At 39.5% G+C, this 12458-nt stretch overlaps 1 protein-coding gene across 1 annotated transcript in view; it reads right to left on the reverse strand.

Moving 5' to 3' along the window:
* LOC122563122 (lumican) overlaps positions 1 to 12458 on the reverse strand; it is a 409094-nt gene that overhangs the window by 374335 nt on the left and 22301 nt on the right. The window contains 1 exon segment of the mRNA XM_087973534.1: positions 8276 to 8374. The gene's annotated coding sequence lies outside the window, so the exon portion shown is untranslated.

Below are 12458 nucleotides of genomic sequence, written 5' to 3' on the forward strand. Positions count from 1 at the left end.
CCCACCACAAACTCGTTCTGTTTATCATCAGCTTCGTGACAGAGATTTCAGTGTCAATAATTTAACAATGCTAGCGCTTTGGAGAGAATCATTTGCATGGTTATGAATATTAATTTTTAGAAAAAGATCATACTGGCTCAAAAATATATTAAATATTCATTAATTTCTTTGTTACAACCAAACTAACATCAACATGCTGATACAAATCCATCTACTTGTTACTTTGTGTGTAAATGTGCCAATATTTTATAACACAAGCTAATTCCAAGAAATTAAGTCAATCATTGCCAGTGCTTCCTCCAGTGCAGAGAGAATAAGTGTGAAAAGCCACAGTAAGTCCTCACAAAACAGAATGGAAATGTGAAATTGGAAACATTGATATTAAGGTGTATTAGCATAAATTAGCATTGTATTTACATATTTACATCAGTGCAGACAGAAACAACAATTTTTTAATGCTCGCACATTATGCCCATCACACACAAATTTATTTTTTAATACGTATGAAAATTTTCTCTCTTGTTGAGGCAGGGGAGTATATTCAAGAGTTTAAATGTGCATATAAACCCCACTGAAGGGTTGTGTGTCTAAGAAACAGCTGCACATGATCTTTGTTGATGAGACAATTTAAATATGTAGATTATTATCAAGGGACCCTTGGCCAAAAGTTGGGAATTGTAATGTGAATATAATAGTGGATATCACCACCAAGATTGCGGTCGCATGTCTTCCAATTGTCTGATGGCAAAACGTTACTGGGTTTGAAGGCTGATCGACTCACTATGGTTAAAAAAAAGCTCACTCTTTTATTCAGGATCAGATCATTTTCTATTCTTTTCAAACTTAATGTGTAATTTAGGACAACCTATTAAGGAGAGGGGAGGGGAGAGGTGGTTGCAAATCAATTTCCTTTTATGCATACTTTCTTTCCACTTTCCATTTCAGGATGCACAGTGGCTCAGTGGTTAGCAGTGCTGCCTCCCCAGCACCAGGGACCTTGGTTTGATCCCACCCTCAGACAAGTGTCTGTGTAAATTCTGCATGTTCTCTAGTGCCTGTGTGGGTTTCCCCCACAATCCAAAGATGTACAGGTTAGGTGGATTGGCCAAATTAAATTGCCCCGTAGTGTCCAGGGATGTGCAGGTTAAGTGGATTGGCCAAGCTAAATTGTCCCGTAGTGTCCAGGGATGTGCAAGTTAGGTGGGTTAGCCATAGGAATGACAGGAATGGGGTGGATATAGGTAGACTGCTCTTTGGAGCGATGTTGTGGACTTGATGGGCGGTAACAAAATACATGTGTCAATAATTAAATTTAAAATAAACTTAGAAAGTCATAGAACTCCTGTAGGTATAAATGGGTATGATGTAGTGGGAATTACAGAGATGTGGCTCCAGGAATGTGAACTAACTATCCTGAGGTTTTCAGGATTTAGAAAGGACAGGTAAGAAGGAAAATAAGGTGGGATCGTTAATGTGATTGTGAGGAACAATATTAGCTCTGATGAAGTAGAATCTGCAGGTGCTGAGCTTAGAAGCACCAAATGACAGAAAACAACCCAAAAGCAGTAGTAGTAACATTGGAGAAGGCATTAAAAAGAAAATTACAAATGCAAGTAATAAAGATACAGCTGCAATTATGGGTGACTTCAATCTGCACAGAGCTAAGGCAACTTAAACCAGTAGCATTATTGCAGAGGAGGAAATCTGAGAGTGAATATAGGAAAATTTTAGGAATCAGTACGTCGATGAACCAACTAGAGATATGGTCATCCCAGACTGGCTATTGTGTAATGAGGAAGGAATACTTGACAGTCTAGTTGTGCTTGGGTCCTTAGGGAAGAGTGACCATAACATGGAGGGTGACATATTTGACCAGCATACAATCTGCAAGCAGCCAGTGCAGGCAGTCAATTCATGCAATATTTTATAAATTCCTACTTTGGAAATAGAACCAGTCTGGCTCAAGATTGGGATACAGACCGACTGAAACCTCACACCTTTAAGGCATTGTCTGAGTTGAGATGCCATTTCTAAAAATAAAACCTTAAGGTTATCTCAAAAATATAATTTAAAGAAGTTCTGGGATTTACGTATTAATGAACCAAAACCTGCAACCCATTCTAAAAGAATAAAGACTTAACAGAAATTTAGGTTTATTCAATATATCATCTCAGTTGCATGTCACTGCAAGCTTTTGCTATAAATTCTATGTCTTGTGGTCCTACTGCACAGCTACCCGATGACGGAACAGCGCTCCGAATGCTAATACTTCCAAACAAACCTATAACCTTGGACTATAACCTGGATTGTGATTTTTAATTTTATCTACCCCAGTCCAACACTGGCTGCTTCACATCATGAATCCCATTTTAGACCTGAGGATTGGGAACAGTTTAGATTCTAGGAAAGGGAGACAAAAAGATTGAATAAGAAGGGGGAAATTAGAGATAACACTTACAGGTAACATATAAACCAATAGTGCCAAAAGGCCTACACCTGCTTCTAAGTTCCTATGCCAATTTTTCTCCAATCTGGCTGACCATGTTCCATACATGTAGTACTCACTTACACCATTGATTCCATTGGTTTTCTGACAGGATATCCTATTGATGTTCCTGTCAACATCACCCTAGCCAAGAACAGCTCAGGTAGGCAATGAAGCTTGGAGTTTGTCATGGTTTTCTAGTTTCACTATAGATTCATAACATGAGCCGGTGTGGGTACCATACATCCCTCAGCAATTAATATTGCCTAATTCTCTCAATGTGTCCCTCTGTTTAAATGTTTCTTATCTCTCTTTGTTGGTTTATTCACTACCCACCAGAACTTCGTGAAACATCTCCCAGCTGGAATGTCAAGTTGTTACAATGTACCCCAGCACCGGTAGAAGGGTGTCAACAGCTCAGCATGGTTTCTGATTGCCTCTTGGTGTTTATGGTCTCCTCTAATAATGTAGCAGTGTCTGAGCTTTCCAACTGATGGGCCATGAATCTGCCTTATCTGACTGCCTGGTTAACCTGTATCATCCCTCCCATGCTACTCTTTCCAACAGCAATGATCATGCCTGTAGATTGCTTCCTGTAAGGTCACATAACCTTCTCTCATTAATGCCACCACTACACCAGGTGGCATTTCCTTCTTTTAGTTCCTTTTTAAACAATCATGAAGCTGGTTTTGTTTCATCATGAAAAGCCCAACTCAATGTGGAATTGAAAGATACAAACCAGGCTTCGATTCTTGGTCAACACTGATTATATTTTCTTAAAATAGAAATGAGCAAAGTTGGAAATACCCAGCAGTATCAGTAATGATGCAAAACCAGATGACTTTCACAGCACTTTGGGTGGGTGTATTACTGACAAGGCCCCACTATTGTCTTGCAATAGTTATTGTAAGATTAAGGTGCTGCCTTGTTACTTCATTGATCCGTGACACTGTAATGATAGATGTGTACAAAATCTACCATGTAAAGTTTTACATTTAAAATTGACAGTTGACCATATTGGCTACAAAAGAAAGCACAATGGAAATTTGCATTAATGTTCTTTCAACATTGCCGATTATCGTTTCCAAAATGCTTGGTTAATTTCAGGTGATACAGATGACTTTCACCTTTGTAACTTTCACATCCCTTAAGCTTCCATTACAATTTAGAATTGAAGATTTACAAAAATGGTCTAACACTACTTCCGAAGCACAGGAGATAGCAGCTTGGATAAAGTAAATTGTGAGATGGCAATCCAATTGAGTGGTAGAGTTACAAATTGTAGTAGAACTGTTCATCCTCACCATGGTTTTCTAAACGGCCATTTGGATGAAGTGGGGCCCCTGGTGGGAGATCCTGTATTTGGAAGTTCTTCCCTTTACATTTGGGATTTGACATAAGGTGTGTTGCACACAGCAGCTCAAAGCAAAAAAAAGATTATGTTGGTCATGGAATTCCTAGCTGCATGGAATTTGTGTAGCCTTGAGGAGTCTGTGTTCTGCCTGTTTACATTGGCCAAGGTTTCATTATCTGACAGGGCTGCTCTTCAAGTATTATTTGCACTTCAGCTTCATGCTCCTGACCTTTGGCCACCCAGTGTGGGGGCATAGGAGGGACAGAAAGTTCAGAGGAACTCCCTGTATGTCTGGGGATGTTAAAGATGTCCAGACAGTGGGCAGTTGAGGGGAACATTCAACTGCTTGCCTCTTTTCTATGGTTATGACCACCCCTGAGTATATTTGTTCCCACATGTGGTGTCCTCCAGTACACTTGAGATCTTGCTCAAACACTCGGCACTACAGGTGCTGAAATGCATCATCAATCTGGAAATGATATTCCATTCTAATTTAGGGAAAGTTTCCTTTATCTTTGATTTTTAATAGAGTGCCCCTTTAAGGGGCTGCCATCTAGCTTGCTTATTAATTTGATTATTGCTTGCTGAAAAGAATATAAGTGGTACTAATGAATGCTGAAATCTGAAATTAAACAGAAAGTATTGGAAAAGTTCAGCAGGTCTGACAGCATCTTTATGGAGAGAAACATAATTAATGTTTCAAGTCTGATGTAATTCTATGGGAAGGACGTTGTGAAACTTGAAGGGGTTCAGAAAAGATTAACAAGGATGCTGCCAGGATTGGAGGGTTTGAGTTACAGGGACAGGCTGAATAGGCTGGGGCTATTTTCCCTGGAGCACTGGAGGCTGAAGGGTGACTTTATAGAGTTTTACAAAATCATGAGGGGCATGGATAGGGTTAAATAGACAAGGTCTTCTCCCTGGGGTGGAGGAGTACAAAACTAGAGAGCAAAGATTTAAGGTGAGAGGAGAAAGATTTAAAAGGGACCTAAGGGGCAATTTTTGCACGCAGAGGGTGGTGCATGTATGGAATGAGGTATGAGGAAGTGTTGGAGGCTAGTACAATTACAACATTTGGAAGGCATCTGGATAGTATGTGAATCGAAACGTTTCAGAGGGATATGGCCAAATGCTGGCAAATGGGGTGAGATTAATTTAGGATACCTGGTTGACATGGACAAGTTGGATGAAGGGTCTGTTTCCATGCAATATATCTCTATGACTCTATGACTCTAGAATTCCTTTCTCTCCACAGACATTGCCAGACCTATTGAGTTTCTTGAGCACTTTCCAGGGAACTTTAACAGCTTGTTCAGACCTGAACTTTTGAAATTACTGTTGCTAATTCTCTGCTGGCCAACCAATAGTACATGTTAACTAACTGTTTATTTCAATCTCCGTGTGCTGGTGTTTCATTCTAATTTACTTTATGGAGGCTGTTGTAGGAGAGTAGCCGTATGAAATGGAGATTGTAATGAGCTTCTCAGACTGCATCTCAAAGTCTTTCGCTTTGGAGAAGGAGATACCACAAGTACTGCCCCAGTCCAGTGCTCCTATGATACAAAATGCTGGAAGGTCAGTTGCTTAGTCTGCATGTTGGATGAGGAGAGGATTAGCCACAGGTGTGATGCACAATCAAGCGGAATAGCTTGGAACAATCACAGCCTGCGTTGAGTATGAAGAATGAGTTTCTAGGCCTCAGTTCAAGAGGGTAAGCAACATCCATGTAATGAGTAATACACAAGACAAATAGAGCAGTATACACAGTGCTGACTGTGGATACATTAATCCAAACATGTTTTCAGAAAGATCATTACTGACATTTTATGATTCCTTGTTTGGTAACCAACATCCATGATGACCACAGAGGCCACCGGTTTCCCTTTCATAGTAACCAAAGCAACGGCATGAGGCAGCTGTGAAGGAGACTGTTAATATATCAGTGCAGAGCACGTAAAAGAACATTCCAGAGTGCAGTACTCAATTAATGTAGTGACATTGTGATCGCATCCTCTGGAGACTCCAATTACCATCAATAAATGTAATTTGCATGTAAGGGTGGCAGTCAGTTCAGAACTTCAGGAGAACCAAATTGAAGCTGACACAAACATGCCAGGCTTAGAGGAATGGTTAACAGAAGCTGAATTGTTATTTCTTGTTTAATAGAAGATGCCTCTTGTTTCATCTGGGCCAACGTCAAACTGTCAATGATGATTCACGTTTTAGCTACTATGAGCCAGCTTTCCAGCTCTTACACTGTCAAAGATGTTATTATAGGTTTGTTATGTGTAAAGGAAGTCCATGTGCTGAATAAGTTTAATTGTATCTGTTTGTTTACTGGAGATGTATCCAAGCCTTCTTTGGGCTTTTTTAAAAAAATTAAAATATGCACCAAATATTGCAGGAGTTTATTCACAACCTATCTTCCGTTTATTCTACACTGAGGTCAAAATATCTGTACAATATTTATGATTTATGCCTTCATATATCAACAAAATATAATTTAATAGTTCGGGACTCCATCAGTGCTCAGTAGATGAACATTCAATACATTCAATAGATTGCACAAATCATTAAGATTCCAAATTCCATCCCTGATCTATACTCGTTTAGCTAACCTAAACCAGGAAGATTGTGTTATTATAACCAAAGGCTTCAGTATCTCTAGGCTAGGGAGGGGATAAATCAGCCATTGTTCTTTCTATTTCATGCTAACCTATACCCAAGTCCTAATCTTATCTATGAAGTAAGTACTTAATCTAGGCTGACACTTCATTGCAACATCTACCAGGTGAGACATTAAGTTGAGCTCCTGTCTGCTCACTGAGATAGGCCTAAAAGGGACAATTTGACGAAGAGCAGGGAAATTTTCTCAATGTCTTTGCGTTACCTTGTGCTTTAAGCCAATTCTGCTCACTGCACATTGAGATACCAGTCTAAAATATCTCTGGGCCGTGGGTATTTGCACATCACTGTCCCTGAGGCTGCATGCTCCTTATCCTTATGTACTGTAATAAACCTTAATTTACATTTGTATGTATTAGCAAATGAAATACAACTCCCAATTGTACTGTCTAGGACTTCTCTCTTCACATGTTCATTCTGGACTGATATCTTCTCTCTCACTGATGTCAGACATGAATTTCATTGCACCATGTTCTCTGTCTCCAAAAGTTTTACTCTAAATTATTCCAATAGTTTATTTCTATTAACCTGCATTCTCTTTGTAATTATTAATATTAATACTCATGTTATTGTTACTATTTTCTCTGTTGTCACCACTATTACCAATTCCTCCCTCCGCCTGCTGCTTCAAAGTCTGCATTTCACATGTTGAGATGATCTGGAACTGTGACATCCTGACTTTGTTTGCTTGAGTTCAATTTTAGAATGATGGCATTATACTATGTCTGCAATAATCGCTGGATTAGAAAAACATTGTACTGTGCATGCTGGACATTTGAATAAAAACAGAAATTGCTGGAGAAACTCAACAGGTCTGGCAGCATCTATAGGGAGAGAAATAGAGTTAATGTTTGGAGTCCAACATGAGGCATTTCTGACATTTCTTATAATCCCATTAATGTTACCAAAGGCGAGTGATCTCTTAGAATTATGCAAATGTATGCATTGTCGTTCAGTGATGAGGTATTTTGGTTCCTCAGTCTATGTAGTGTTACACATTGTGCAGAAAATGAGGACTGCAGGTGCCGGAGAGTCAGTGTCGAAAAGTATGGTACTGGAAAAGCACAGCAGTTCAGGCAGCATCCGAGGAGATGGAGAGGCGACATTTCAGGGATAGGCCTTTCATCAGGAATGTGTATACTCTCCTGCTCCTCAGGTGCTGCCTCAATTGCTGTGCTTTTCCAGTGCCACAATTCCTAGTGTTTTGCCCAAGCATCTGAAGCTATGTGCCTCCTGGATCTTAGATATTAGCAGCTCAGAATCTCACAGACTTCAACTACGGCAAGTGTCTGTCACTATTGAAACAATTCATAGAACCCTACAGTGTGGAAGCAGGCCTTTTGGCCTATCAAGTCCGCACTAACCCTCCAAAGAGCATCCCATCCAGACTCACCCCCCTACCCTATCTCTGTAACCCTACATTTCCCATGGCCAATTCACCTAACTTATACATCACTGCACATGATGGGCAAGTTAGCATGGCCAATCCACCTAACCTGCAAGGAAACCGGAGCACCTGGAGGAAACCCACACAGACACAGGGAGAACATGTAAACTCCACACGGACAGTCATTCGAGGCAGGAATTGGACCCGGGTCCCTGGTGCTTTGAGGCCCCAGTGCTAACCAGTGAGCCACTGTACTGCCCAATTGCTTCTGTGCAAGTTGAAATTCTATTTCTAACTATTTTACCTTTGAGTTGATGGTCGACAATCTGTATTGACACCTTTGGACCTCCCGTAAGAATATTACCTGTATGATCATTTCTGTACTTTAACTTCTTGAATGTTTTCCTTGTTATATGATTTCCATTTCTCTGGAAGATTTGCTTTTGCAGGATCTGTTCTTTACCTTTGAAGAGATGAAAGTCTATGAACTTACAATGAATTCTAAAGTTTCCCAATGGGCCACACTTCAGCTCCCTCTGATGAGCATTGCCTGTTCTTGTGACATGGTTTGGGGTCACATCTTAGACAATGGTCGATGACATTAATTCCAACGTTTTGGTAGGTTTTTAGGAATGATATGGCAGATACATTTGATCATGTCAGAAGAATCCCTGATGTTTCCTGACAGTACTAATTTTAGCCTCTGAATTCTGCCTGTGTGGTGAATTGGAATTTTGGTTCCAAAAGGTTAAAGAAGATGTGACAACTTGTTTTCCTCACAATTATTACTATAGAATATCTAATTGATACATCCTCCAAACAGCCATACCTGCACCACCCTGCAAAATGACATAAATAGTCATTTATTGATTTTCAAAATTGTTGATACTGTTGATTAAATTTTGTCCATTCTATCAGTGAGTTTATTTTTAGTGAACCACTTTAGGGCTTCATTCTACATTTGCTTCTACTGCACAAGATTAGGGAAAGATGGAGGCAAGGCAGGATACCGGCAACTTTCACTATGTGGGCGACACTGTCGGGCAGGAAAGTTGGACATCGTGTGCCTATCAAAAGCAATACACAGTGCCCACTAAGACCATACAGCCCATATTTCATATTTTGACCCTAGCCTCTCAAAGGTGCTCCTCCATACTCCCTCCACACACCCGACTTCACTCTGTCTCTGGGCTGTGTGAGCTGGACAAAATCCCAGACTGATCTTAGGTCCGGGTTCCATTTATCTTCATCCTTTTCACTTCCCATAGAACCAGTCCTTTGATCCTGGATCTGCTGGGACTGCAAAGCTTGCAGCAGTTCTTTCAGGTGGGAATTACTCCTGACTGGGAACGGAAGGCTCATTCTGAAGCAAGTAAGTCTGCCACAGTATAATACTACTGCAGGGCAGACATGTGGGTGTGCTAGTGATACGTTTGGTTGGGGAAATGGGTATGGAATGGAATGCCCTGTAAAATCCAGCCCATTATCAAAATCAAATTCCAATGTGTTCTGTCCATAATTGAACTGGCATTATATATGTACATAAATTCTTACATATTCACAAATCCTTGTGAGTTACAGCAGTGAAAGTGGTTTAAAAAGAGACTTGGTTTTGTAAAGAGAAATATTATAAACAAGAAGTCATATCAAAGGTTTACAAATCACTGCTCAGGCCTCAATGGGGAGTATTGCGAACAGTTCTGGGAACCAGACTTTCGGAAGGTGGACACAAAGGACGTTTGCCAAGACCTTAACAGGGATGGGAAGCTTCAGTCCTATGGCTGTTTCAGGGAAGCCGTGGTTATCCTCCTTTGAACATGAAGAGTTCAACTGAAAGCTAACAGAAACTGAAAGTAATGAAGGATTCTGATGGAGTGAGCAGGGAAAACTTTTTGTCAGTAACCAAAAGTTGCAGATTTTAAATAGTAGCCAAACTACTTTAGTTCTAGAGAATATATTGCTCCAAAAATCACAAAAACCCAAGGCTGGCCAGGTGCTTAGGATGCATTAGTTCTGATTGTCATAATCAATCACTTTTGACCTGCTCAAGGAAGGTACTTGGACAAGAGGTGGACAAAGGAAGCATTTCAAAGACTCTCTGAAGACCTCCCTCAAGTAACACAAATACATGTCAATGTATGGGAGACCCTCACTCAGAAGAAACTGACTTGGCTGGAGCTCCTGGGTGAAGGGACACAATTCTTTGAGATCACCCGTCAGCAAGAGGAAGTATGGACAAGGAACCGGGGAAAGGAATGCCAATGATTTCAAAGTGGAAGACCATTTCCATCTCCCAGAAATACCTCCCAGTGTATGATCTGAGGTACAGCTTAAAGATCAGGCTCATCAGCCACACAAGGATCCATAGAATCCATGACCAATGACACAGACTTTCCTAAGTGAACAATCATTCTTATCAATGAATTATTGCTCCAAATCATTAAAAAATTCCTGAGATGACATTTTGGATCACACAACAACAACAATTTGCATTTATACAGCACCCTTAGCAGTGGTGAAATATCTGAAGTGCTCCATCGGAGTATTATCAAACTCAATGTGACACCAAACCACATAAAGGAGATATTCAGACAAGTAATTTATGATCAATCACATGGTCTAAAAGGTAAGTTGTAAGGAGTATCTAAATAAAGCTGAGGTACAGAACTGGCGAAGTTTAGGGAAGGAACTCTGAAGCATCGGGTGTAGGCTCCTAAAGCCATAATCTTTTCAGAGATAGTTTAATCTTGATGGTCACGCACAAGTAAGGACGCAAGAGATTAGCCATTAGTCTGCCAATAAGATTTCATACATATTGAATGGCATCATGATTAACAATGAAAGGAGTTTTTTTTGTCTTATATCTGTTTCAGTTAGAATCCTTGAGACACAAATGAAAGGTTAACCTTGCATGAGACCTACTCCCATTCATTTTTTGGAAATGTCACACTTTGAAAGTCTAATCTCCTTCACTTCTCTCAGACAGCTATTATGATAACAGATCATTGTAAATTCAATTTTCTTCTAGACCTGGCTATACAAAAGAGCCAATTCCTGTGGGAACCCTGAAAAAAAAGTCGATAGTTCAATTATTCCAAAAATTATCTAAATGTCTTTATCTGTGAACGTGAGATGGCATTTCAAGTATGGCTTGAACTTAACTAGGATCTGGATTTGGATTAATTTCAAATACAGTATTGCTGAAATATTTCATTTATTGTTTCTTAACCTTCATTTTATCTATGACCAGTTTATTACTGTGTTTATGGTCTTGTTCAACTGTGTGCTAAACTAAAACATAATCTCCCACCACAGCAACTCTTTTCATTAAGATATAGAACCAGGCTATTTAGCTCCTTGTCTTTATCCTACATCCCTAATTGTGTTTGATTATCAAAAATATACCAACCTCAGGTTTATAATTAACAATGAAGTTAGCATTAATTGCTATTTGGGGATGAGTATTTCAAAATTCTACCATCCTTTGCATCAAAGTGTTTTGTCATTTTGCTGCTGAAAGATATGCCTCTAATCTTTGGATAATGTACCTGAATCTTATATTTTCTCTCTGTCCGCCCTATCTGCTGCAATTGGTATCTTGTGAGAATTCTAATCAAACCGTCAATAACGTTCTAGATTCTGGGGAATACAACCCTACTTTGTGTAGTATCATAATTTAACCCTTGAAATTCAAGTATAATTCAAATATATCTTCACTGCACTTCAAGATGTCCTTCTTAAACTGTGGTGCCAGGAATTCTCACAATCTTCAGTTGTGACTGAACCAGGGTTTCATGTAACTGTACTTTTACCCCCTTATATTCCTGTTCTTTAGACATAAAGGTCAGAAATCCATAAGTGTTTTGATTATTTCTGCACCTATTTAGAACATTTTAATGAACTATGTTATCTGGACTCCCATACTTCTTTGGCCCTGCGCTGTTTCAGCTTTTAATCATTGTGAGAGTACTTTTTGATTCTTGTTAGGTTCAAAATAAATGACATCAGACTTGCACACATTGAAATGCATTTGCCACAGTTTTTTCCATACGTTTAATCTATTAAAATTCCTTTGAAAACTATGCTTTGATCTATGCTGCTGACAATAAGCTTGCTTTTATATCATTGACAATCATGGATATATTGATTTCCATTGAAGTCATTCGCAAAAATATTGAATAGTTGAGACCTCAGAACAAATCCTTGTGGGTCACCATCAGAGACATTCTGTGCCTTCCCTTACTCTCTGCCTCCAGCCACTCAGCCAGTTTCCTAACCAGGTCAATAATTTGCTTTTCATTTCATAAGAATTCAATTCTTCTTTAAAATCCCTCAGAACTTGGCGAGATTTTGAAAAACATACACATCCATGTGTATATTCCAAATGGGTTTGAAAAGGAATCAGCATTCTTGACTGTTGGTCTCATACCCAAACCCATATTGTTCATCCACATCCATAAATAGTTTTGCTTTCCCAGTGCAAACAAGGCTTCATTTATATGGTGAGTGATAATGTTTGAGGTTGGCTGAGTATTGCAAAATACATG

This window comes from Chiloscyllium plagiosum, unplaced genomic scaffold (genome assembly GCF_037043375.1).
Source record: "Chiloscyllium plagiosum isolate Xiang-an unplaced genomic scaffold, Cpla_swu_hap1 HiC_scaffold_26, whole genome shotgun sequence".
Taxonomy (NCBI): domain Eukaryota; kingdom Metazoa; phylum Chordata; class Chondrichthyes; order Orectolobiformes; family Hemiscylliidae; genus Chiloscyllium; species Chiloscyllium plagiosum.